The following is an 11,474-nucleotide window of genomic DNA, read 5'->3' on the forward strand; positions in this document are numbered from 1 at the left end:
CCAGGGACTGAAACCCAATCAGAGCACCTGGGCCGCCCTTCACAAGGGGTTTGGGGTGGGACAATGTAACTCTTTCTCTCCCCTGAGGCGGCTGCCACACAGAGTAATATTTCTGCTTCTTGAAAAGGGGAGAGAAAGACGAAAACTTATTGATTAAGTGAGATGTACCTTCACTTTGAGATGCTCTTTGGGCACACAAGGCCCAAAGGTGACACACAGCGCTTGAGTCTCATTCCCTATAGCCTTGGGTAAGCAGGCTTGGAAAAGCATAAGTCAGAGCTGCTTCCAACAGCAGCTGGCAAAGTCACTCATCTTTTCTTACAGTGGACTAAAAAGCTGCTCTGACCAGGAGCTCATCTCTCTGAGCCTCTGTGTCCACTTGTTTAATAACAGAAGGGAAAATGGGACCTCTTACTTCCTCTCCTAGGTGGGTACAAAAGCATTGTTGGAAAGGGAAGGCCTTGGGTTAAAAGGGCAGTAAAAAAAAGGCCAAAGGGGCATGTAGTTTTTCTGTCAGGTGAAGATTGATAATTACTGCTCTGGGATCCCTTTTTATATAAGAAATAAAAAGGTATATTTTACATAAGAAATTAAAAAAAAAAAAAAAAACAACTAAAACCAAAACCCATGGAGAAGCAATTTTTATGCTAATAGGTATTCTTTCTTTATTATACAACATTGATCAATTTTGGAATTCTTTAAATGAAGTGTGGCCATTTAGAAAACATTGAGAAATTTGAGGTTCCACTTAAATAGTGCTAGTTACATGCATCCATATACAGTAAAGTGTCAGGCACTATTCACACCATATATACAGATCACCACTGTAGGGCTGAAAACCGTGTAGAGACTATGAACAAACCCATCAAGAGTACTTCTCTCGCTGTACCTGGAAGCTGAGCAAAGAGTGTTGTGCTGCATGGACTAAAGTTCGAAAAGACTGGGTTATAAAAACTGTATTTACTGAGTTTCAGGTTAACATGGGGCACCTGAAGAAAACAATGATCACAGGCTTGCCTGTTTTAACTGTAGGTAAGAGGGCAGTGAAGAGAGGTAACTATTCATGCTTTTAGCTTGAGTATCATTGAATTTAATGAGATATGAGTGCTAAAGCCTCACACAGCACTTTGAAAATACAGGGGTCACTTTATCTCCTATTCTGTTGAAATGACTGATAAACCAGGGAGGAACTATATATAGTTTTTGAAACAAGTAAATATTTCAGCAATACAGTGACAGTGGTGTGTTTGGCCAATCAAAATATTAGGGGAAATTAATTATGCAAAAATAGGGCAAGTTATAACTGACTACATGACAGCTGAATTGAGCTACTATGGGACAATTTCGAAGATGTCTTCATCAATTTGCAAGACGACAGCAAATTTAACAAGATTCAGAGCTGGCCTTTAATTCTTTCCATTTAATGTGCTTGTTTAAAAATATGGCATTAGCAGGCACCTCTCTGAACAACCCTTTGATATTCATTCTGGACATGAGCCAGCAAAGTGTGCTCACAGCCCAGAAAAGCTAACTTTATCCTGGACTACATCTAAAGCAGCATGGCTAGCAGATCAAGGAGGTGATTCTACCCCTCTGCTCTGCTTTCGTGGCAGTCCACCTAGGATGCTGCACCCAGCTGTGAAGTCCTCAGTAGAGGACATGGACTTATTTTAGCAATCCAGAGGGGAGCAATGATCAGAGGGATGGAACACCTCTCCTACGAGGACAGGTTTAGAGAGGTAGGGGTTGTTCAGCCGGAGGAAGAGTAGGCTCCAGGGAGACCTTAGTGCGGCCTTTCAGTACAGTCTTACAAGAAGGGTGGGGACAGACTTCTTAATAGGGCCTGTTGAGATGGACAAGGGGTAATGGTTTAACACTAAAAGAGGGTAGACTCCGAGTAGATATAAGGAGGATGAGAGTGATTCATCTTTTGTGATGAGTGATGAAACACTATAACAGGTTGCCCAAAGAGGTGATAGCTACTCCATCCCTGGACACATTCAAGGTCAGGCTATAGGCAGCTCTAAGCAACCTGATCTAGTTGAAAATGTCCAGGCCCCTGCCAACCCAAACTCTTCTATGATTTGACTCAAAGCACACACATAATTACAAAGCTACAGCATGGGTGAACTCAGTCCTTGACAACAGCATAACAGTGGTGAGCAGCAAATAATAGCAGAACAAAATGTTCTCCCTACAATTAGAGCCTCCCAGTTATCAAAGACCACCCTTACCTTCTTACCTTCCATCTCCAACACGTCAGATGGCTGTTTAACCATCTTGGCTCTGCCTGGAAGCGTCCTCGGAGGCCAAGAGGCTCAAGATACTCAGTACTTGCCTGTGTAAACAAAGACAGTATCAGCTGCTTTCTTTGGGCTGGTTTTGCCTGGAAGAAGAACCTAAGGCAGGAAAACTGAGTGAATTTGCTTAAAAAATAGTCTTCAAACCACACTGGTAAAGTGAATGAGGAATTGGAAAGGTTGTTGAGCACTTTTAGCTGATAGAACTTTTTTTGTCATTTTCTCCAATGAACGTTGCTGTACTTATGATTTTCACCACTCAGACTTGAACTCCTGGTTGGTTGGCACATTTCACTATCCTTCACATGAAATCAGGGATTTTTATGGCCATTACTCCCTGAGGCTTTCTTAGAACTTGCCTCACCATATGAGTTCTTGAGCAAAAGTGGAAATGTCACTGCAGCCATGACAGCCCAGGGGAAGATTTCTAGACAGTCATTTTTCTTTAGACAAACTGGTAGAGCTGGAAAAATAGGGCACTTTTGGTTCACCACAGTTGTTCCGTTCTGAAGAAAACACATTTGGCCACTTGTGTGTATTGAGCTTGACAATTTTTACACAATGCTTCTTTGAGCCTTGTCGTTAAATACTACCCTGGTTATGCAGAAGTAGCCATCAGTGTCTTAGTCCTCCATTACTGTTCATATGAGCCTGTTCTTTACCATAAAAAAGGTGGTGAGGGATTCACATTTATTGTGCCTGAGTGACTTGAATGACATTTTCTCAGTTTAGAAGTATCTCCACTTGCAGACTCAGCTTGGGATCTGAAAGTCAAGCTGTGCATTTTCTGGCTCATACAGCTTTGCCATTAAATCTTCATTACATCAAATTCTACTCACAATTAAATCTTTGTAAATAAATTTTCCTCTGAGTTTGCAAAGCAATAGTTGAGGAGACAGCATTTTGGTCCTGGAAATGAAAAACATTTAACAACTCTTTGTTAACTCTGACACATGAGCCAGAATGGAAACCAGCTTTTTTCTCATACCTTTGTCAACACTAAGAAGTGGAAGAAAAAAAATGCAAAAATTCATTTTAGTACTAAATACATTGGATAAATATACAGACAGGGAATAGATAATTGAGTGAAATGCAACTCTTTGACAGTCACTTTTCAGAATAAAGACACATTTTAAGAAAGACACAGGTGTGTTGGAATTACGAATTTTCTTTTATATATGAAGGTGAGCCAAACTGTCTTGGGACTTCATTTGCTTAACTGACAGGCAGAAAATAGGATTCTGGCTAGTACTGCAGCTCCTCTAGCTTCATATGGGAGTTGAAATTGAAAATAATAATGAACTGTAATGTTAATCACTCCTTTATTAGAGCAGGGACTGAGGATCAAGGGGCCTTAGTTCTTTCTTTGACTCTCATTGAAGTCTTAGCTGATGTGAAAAATATTAACTGAAATATCAGTTTGATGGTACCAGTCACAAAATGGTATTACTTGGTCCTGTCCCAGAGTGTCAGGGCCGGGCTAACATCCCAGCACAGCCAGCAAAACAGGCACATAAGCCCATACACAAATAGGGCACCTCTTTACATTTATTCTCACATAAGCACATTGCCAGGACATAAGGCTACCTATAAAAAGTGCAAAACACCATTTCAAAGCACCTGGTGTCTGAGAAGAATGTTCAGCGGTCCCTGCCAGTCCCAATATTTTTTCCTATGCTTGCATCTCTGTTTCCTCAATACATTTTTCCCAGATCTAGTGGGATTTCCAGGACAAACTGCTACAGGGCCTACTGTGCCTACTATGCAGGACACATCTCCCACGTTATGAAGGAGGTTTAACCTTGTTAGAAGTGGAGGGATTTTGTTGTCCTGGGATCCTGTATCACTGGGGACAGTGGTGAACACTAACAGGGAAAATTTCTTTTTTCATCATTGTTGTTTCCTGAAGCTGCAGCAGCAGCTGCTGCATATTGTGACTGATTTCAGAACAATGCTTTCAGCCAGGCTTGAGTCCTAGCATTATTTATCCCTCTCAAAACTCCTCCCAAGCACTGAGAGCTAAGTTGGGTGTCCTGTGCCCCTGCTCGGGTAGCATTCGGTCTGTTCCAGTGTGGCTGCTGTGAAGCAGAGTGTGGTGGTGTTACCCACTGCAAATGGCTCGTGTATTTTTTCAGACTTGTGAAGTGCTTAGGCTGACCCACCTGATACTAAGATTTATAAAGAAAGGAAAGAAAACAAAAGTATTTCAGAGAAACAATATGATTCTTTGTGCACTCAGCACTTAGAAGCAATCCTTTTATTCATTCAGGTCTACAAACTGGATGCTAAAATGCTTTCCAGGAACGACCTGAACTGAAATTTTGGAGGATACTTATGTTTTGAATATGTTTCAACTCTCTTGCAATCACGTCAACCACCTGCCTTCCTTGAGTCTCTATTAACTCAGCTGGACTCTTTTTGTTTTAGTAAAGTTGGGGATTTAATGAAAACCAGATGTGCTGTCTGATCCAAATTTTCCTGGGTAAATAAATGCTCACTCTGTTCCATCCACTTAGTTATTATACACCAAACCATCTCTAATGGAAATGCTTTCACAGGCCATTTAGCAAAAATAAGGTTCCACTTCTCCCAGAGAGACACTGATCCTCTGTGCTGATGCAGGGAATGGTGGCAAGAATCACTCTACCCTGGTCAGTGTTCTTGTTTGCTGTAGTGAGGTCTTAGAGGAGAAAAGAGCTTAGCAGAGAACATGAAAACCAGGGAAAAGCCTTGAGTGGATTCTGCAGTGTAATGTAGTGTAAACATGAGGAGTGTGGGAGGAGATTGTGCATGGAGGGGTTGGGAAGAGAACATGTAGCAGTGTGGATCAATCATGCAGAAGAGCGGGGCCATATCAGCAAGCAATTACAATAGGAATATTTAGAGACAGAATGTGATGAAGAGCAGCATTTCCTGCCTTCTTGGTAGTCCACCTTTTCCCCCAGCCTCAGGCAGGGAAGCCAGATGTCCCCAAAAAACAGTTCATTAAATTGATGTAACAAAAGACAATTAAATCTCAGTGGCAACATTTGGTACTGCCGTTGGTTGTGTTCACATCACAGACACCCTGCCCCATGGCAGTGGGGGGATTGCTGAGATCTCATAAACAACCAGTCAGGTGAAGCAGCAAATGCAGGGTCCCCTGTACACAGTTCACAAAACCACCCTGGTCTTTTATTCCTTCAGCTCTCGTATTCACTTCTAGCAAAAAGGTGACAAAGTGATGCTTTTGGTTAGGATGCAGGAATCGGGAATTTAACAAAACTGTACTGTGGTAACTGAGAGCTGTCTCTCTAGTCTTTGATTAATAGACAATGTTTGCAATGGCTTCATTCAGCACTTAACTAAAATTATTTGTACATGAATAAATAATGTTCATTATTTTAGAAAGTATGTGGTAGTCCTTTGTTCAGGGAAGAAATAAGTATTCCAGCTCCTTTCTGCTAAAGAGCAACTGTGGCTTTTATGGCCATCCCTAAGATCAGTGCTATTTAGCATGAGACAGAGCTGACCATAGCATTTTTTTAGCAGACCTGTGAAAATATTTTTATTCTCTTAGACTTCCAATTTAAACAGATTCTGCTTAACCATGTTTATAACACTTCATACTAGGCAGAACTGAGAACCTTAGAAGATGACAGCAGGCTTTTCGAGGCATTAAACTAAAATTACTTTATATAAAAAAATTAAGATGCATGCCTTTTGCTATATTCCAATTGTAGATGGCTGTAGTCCACTTGCTCTTGCTGGCAGCTTTTTATTTTCAATATATAAAAAGGTTATTAAGAAGTTTTACAGACGAATACAGACCCTTTCCAGGAGTGCCCAGAAGAGCTCCAACAGCAGGAACTGTCTGAGCTGTGTGAGTGGTGGGCAGCAAGTCTGCCTTTGAAAGCAGGGGACTGCTGGCTGTGTGTGTGCCCTGTGTCTTGGTTGTGGAGAAGCAGAGGCTGCCTAGTTAGTTTTGCTGTGCTCTGAGCTCACAGAAGCTGGTTACAATGCTACCTCTTGTGAAGCAGCAGGTTTTGTCTCACAGCTCTCATTGATTTATGGCACGAGTCAGGAAGGTAAATTGGAGCTGGAACCTGCACTCCATGGAGGTAAAATACTCCCAGTCAGCTTCAGTGGGAAGGGGCTGTTTGAAACTAAAGATATTCAGATGATTTCTTGTACTCTTTTGAGAAACTCTTCTCATCAGTCCCTTCCCAATTTTCTTTTCAAAACCCTACATAAACCTGATATATACCAGACCCTTTGTTGGTTTGGATGTGTTTTATCTGAGGAATAGAGTGGGATGGATGATGGTTACCTTGTCATACGTGATTGTGAGTGGCAACACCCAAGCTGCCCTTGATGTGTTGCAGGAGAATTTTACAGAAGAACATTTTGTCAAGAACAATGAGGGAAAAGAAGGGAAAAATAATCCATAATGTATGTAATCTCTCAGAGAATAAGTTTTGGAGGCCTTCAGAAGAGATAGGAATGGCAAACAAAGCGGAAAACAAATTTATACAGTTATAGCTATCCTTGCGGGGAGTTCTTCCCCTCTAACCCCTAATTTAATCTTTATCCCTTGCATCCAGTGGGACACAATAAAGCTCAGGGACCAGCAGGGAGAGAGGGCACAGGCTCTGTGCACTGCAAACCCTGACAACCTTTCTCATGGGCAATCTGAGAATTCATTCTCCTCCCCTGTCCTCACTCAGAGCAGCTCCATTAAAACAGGCATTTGCAAAATGCTGCCTGCTGAAAGCATGAGAATTGATCTCTGCACAATATGCCTTAAGGCCAGTAAAAATTAGTTTTCCCATTCTGCAAAGAAGGAAATGAAATGAAAATGGTTAAGTGACTTGCTCAAGATTGAAGAGAGAGTCTTTACTGGAGCTTGGAAGGAACAATAGAAATCACGCAGTTCATTTCTTAGGATGGATCCTTTCTAAAAGAGCCACACATCTCATGAGACCCTCCCTTCTGCTCAGAGAAAGACAATTGCAGCTTTAGTCAGAGAGGCAGAAGTGTTTGGTGACATTTCTGTTAGTCATGAGGTCTCAAACCTTTTCAGGCTCTCTGAAAAATATATGGACTTGACTTAAAAACAAGGGGACCTCTACTTCTCACAGAACACAAAATCCAGCCCCAGACATCCCCAGAGAAGCCATGAACTAAATGTGGTCAGGGGAAACTATGAAAGGTCTTCAATCTAAGGCTTTTCTTCTATCAGATCCCAAAATGCTGGTTTAAGGTTGATAAATTGAAGATTAGAACATATATAGAGTTTTCAACAAATTATTCAGTCATGGTGTATTGAAAGATTTTTTAAATGAGAATTAAAAGCATTTTTAGAAAATATGTAATGTCTTAGAGCCACTCTGGAGCTGGAACAAAACATGTTTTCTTTATTTAAAATGTAATTTTTATGGATGCATTAGACTTGGAGCCAGAGAAAACATTTTTAACTGCTGAGGTTTTACAGCCACTCCAGGGTTAGGAAAGAAAGCTGAAAAAATATTCTGCCTGGCAGATTTTTTAACGCTTCATTTAAAAGTAAAATAAAATATTGTAACTTTTCCACCTGTACCATAGTTCATCCAAGCGAAAGAGACACCTTTCATTTCATCCCTCTTTTCTGCAATGAGCTCAAATTCAAGATAACTTGTCTTGTGTAGAAAAAAGATGGCAGTTTTGGGCTGAGAACAACAAAACAACAGTGCAAAGGCACTGGCACCAGTCCTTTGTCCATAACAATGACAAGTCTCTGCTCCACTGCAAGTCTGTTTCTTGTGCATAAAATGCAGTGAAAATGTTGTTCCTTCTATCTGATTCATTTGGGTATGTTGGGAAGTCATTTGGGCTGTCACTGTGTCTTTATCTAATGTTTTTTGCAGAGAAACCTTCAGATATACCTGCCTTTTGACATAATTCAAGGCAGTTGATGCCAATCTGAAAATCTGCTTCTGAAAGTTAAAATGTGTTCATTTCCTTAATCAAGTAAGTTAAAGGGCATAACATCATGAGGCTTTAAAAACAGTTTCCCTCTCCAAATGTTACTCCCAGGAGAGGTCCTAAAGGAAGCAAACAGGATCTCCAAAGCTTCAGCACGTTAGGAAAGCTGAGGGCTACATACATTGCAAAGAGAGAGACATGTACCAGACTTGTATATAACTTGGTGTCTGGTGAGTTAGAGCTAAAAGAGGCTTTCTCTCCACATTTCTAGGCATAGATTTTACATGTTGAAATTCTTGCACATGGAACCTGAAGATCCATTGGTGAGAGCAGATCCTACAGATGAACATATCCTATATGGAAAGCCAGAGGAACAGACATAATTTCTGTTTATGTGCAGAAAAAAATTCATCTCTTCAGGTGAGAAATTTTGGGCTGTTCTCCCTTGCTCATGTGAGGACTTGTGCTGAAGTACTTTAATTTCACACATGGTAAATCAGAAGTTGGGCATCTTCTCCTGCACTTCACTCAATTACAGGGTGTCTGAGATTTTATTTGTGCATAGAGCTTTTAATACATTTCTTCTGAGGTGTGCAGGTTCTTGAACTGGGTGGGTTTGTCTGTGGCACATGGCAAAAGGCCGTTCTCACAGTGTAATTGTGTAGCCCGCAGAAGCAAAGAATAGTTCTGAAACAGAGGAGGAAAGGCCATCTTATTCACTCCTTTGCTTCATGGGAAGATCAGTGTTATCAAATTAACACTTCATCTGACTCTCTCTGAAAACAAAACAAAAAGCTATGTGTAAGGATGATAATTTTTTTTCTCTTTCAACCGTAGAACTGATTTCTGAGAGGTAGTACAGTCCACTATCCCTCCTGAGGTCCAGAATTAAAGACTTCTTTAATTTTGTCTTCAGTTTTTATTTTGGGATTATAGAATGTGTGCTGAATTCATAATACAGCCTTTCGTAAAAGTACCTGGAGTTTTCTTGGCATTCTGAGGGGCTGGAGAATTTTGGGGTAATTTGTGCTTTAGGAGACAACAAAAAAATTCCAAACAACTGCTCATTGGGAAGCCTTGGAGTGCTCTTGATTAAGGGTCCAGATAGAGCAGGAAAAGAAATGAAGCAGCTACACATATGGTTTGGGGAAGATGGGTAATTTGAGGCAGAAGAGAGTGAGGTGAAGGTGAGATCCAGATGGATAACAGTCTTTAAAGAAAAGAATGGAATACAGAAAGTCAGACCACTGGAAAGGTTTACTGAGAAGCTGAAGACAACCAGAGGAACCAAAGGTGTATGCATCTCTGAGCAGAATTTTCAGAGAATGGTGAGAAGACAATGAGGTTCATTGTGGAAGCAACATGGAAAATGTAAGACCTGTGGATTTCACTTATGACATGACTGAAGGCCTGCTGCAAAATCTGGGCGTAGGGGAAATGGCAGCCTGCATCATGGAGATGCTGTCTGACATCCTTAGGAAAAATAAAATTAAAATAAAGGGAAAAATATGGGAGAAAAGCAGTGAGACAGAGATTTAAAAGCAGCAGCAGTGAAGGGACAAAGCAGTTTACTTTTGGAGTTACATTTGAATGCTGTCTCCTTTGCAGTAAGTGCCAGAACTTCTCAGCTTTTCTTCATGGTTCTCACACCTATTCTGCTCATGAGACAACACTTTAATATCACCAGATGTAACCCAGATGGCACATATTAATTTATATATGGATGCTGGAAAATACATATATAATTTTGCATTTGAAGTCTTTTAAGTATGATTTTTATATTCATTTGAAAATTGTTCATTTTTATTTGAGCCATAAGGCAGCTAAAATACAGCTCCCTGGTGAATGAAAATTTATCTATTCCACCCTGAATGATTCCAGGTTTGTGTGAGACTACTTTCAAAGGTGTGTGATCACTTCATTTCTGAAATGATTCTCACTGGCTCAACAACAATGCGTTACTGCCGAACGTCCATCATAATGCTGAATGGAAATGTTGGGGAGATAAATTTAGAACATCTTTCATCTCATTTTCAATATTAACAACTGTTCCATATACTTGCCAGAAGAGACCCAATTGTGTGACAAAGTAGAATGCCTTAATTTAAGCATTTAATTATTTTTCTGAGTCAAACTTGATTTAATAAGTAATGGTATTTGGAGTTGGACATGATCTTTAGATAATTAAGCAATGGAGCTCACTTATCTGAGACAGCAGGAGGAAGTGGTTGTGGCATTTGTCATAATAATCTATGCAACATCAGCATAACCAGAATTTCCCTAGTGTTTGGAATCACTGAGAAAAGGTGATGAAAAAAGAAAATATACAACTACAGGTAGAATATCAAAACAATATTAAAGAATAAACTAAACTTTATTGGTGGCTCCCAGTTCCTTCCAGCCCTCCACTCCATTTCTTATTCTCTGTTTCTATCCCAAAATGTACACCATTTCTGCAATTGTATTTTCTAAGCTCAAAACTGGACTCCTAAGTGCTGTGTTTCTGCCAGAGATGGACCTTTGGCCCCAGAGAACAAGGAAAAAGTAAGCACTCAAAAATATCAATAAATAAATACGTTCATTTTTAAAGCACTAACCCACAGAGTAGTCTGCTATTATTTCTGTTGTATTAAAGTGGTCATACAGAAATGAACATAAACCCAAAACATGAACTTTGTACCGTTAGGAACAACTGGAAAAGGAATCTTCAGGCCATTCTTTTCAATCATGGCCACAAATATGCATTATTCCACTAGACTACCAAAAACCCTTTCCTGCAAATACCAGCTTTCCATCAACAAAGCAGAGAGTGAGGCTGATGCAAGGGTGGAAGGTAGGCTTCAGTGTGAGTATCTGAAATGCTCCTGGATTGGTTTTGCATGGCCTCATTTTTGGTAGTGGAGGGACCATGAAGGTGGCTCCTGTGAGGAGTTGCTAGAAGCTTCCACCATGTCCAGCAGTGCCAATCCCTGCTGGCTCTGAAGGTGTACACACTACTGGCCAAAGCTACTGGCTTGATGAGAGAGGTTGGTAATGCCTCTGTGATGACACATGTAAGAAGAAAATAAAAAAATGTCACACAGTATTTCTTCTAGTCAGAAAAGAGGAGGAGGTGAGAACATGTGAGAGAAACAACTTGGCAACGCCAAGGCCAGTGGAGGAGGGGGAGGAGGTGATCCAGGTGCCAGAACCAAGATTCCCCTGCAGGCTGTGGTGAGACCATGGTGAAGC

This window comes from Parus major, chromosome 2 (assembly GCF_001522545.3).
Source record: "Parus major isolate Abel chromosome 2, Parus_major1.1, whole genome shotgun sequence".
Taxonomy (NCBI): Eukaryota; Metazoa; Chordata; class Aves; order Passeriformes; family Paridae; genus Parus; species Parus major.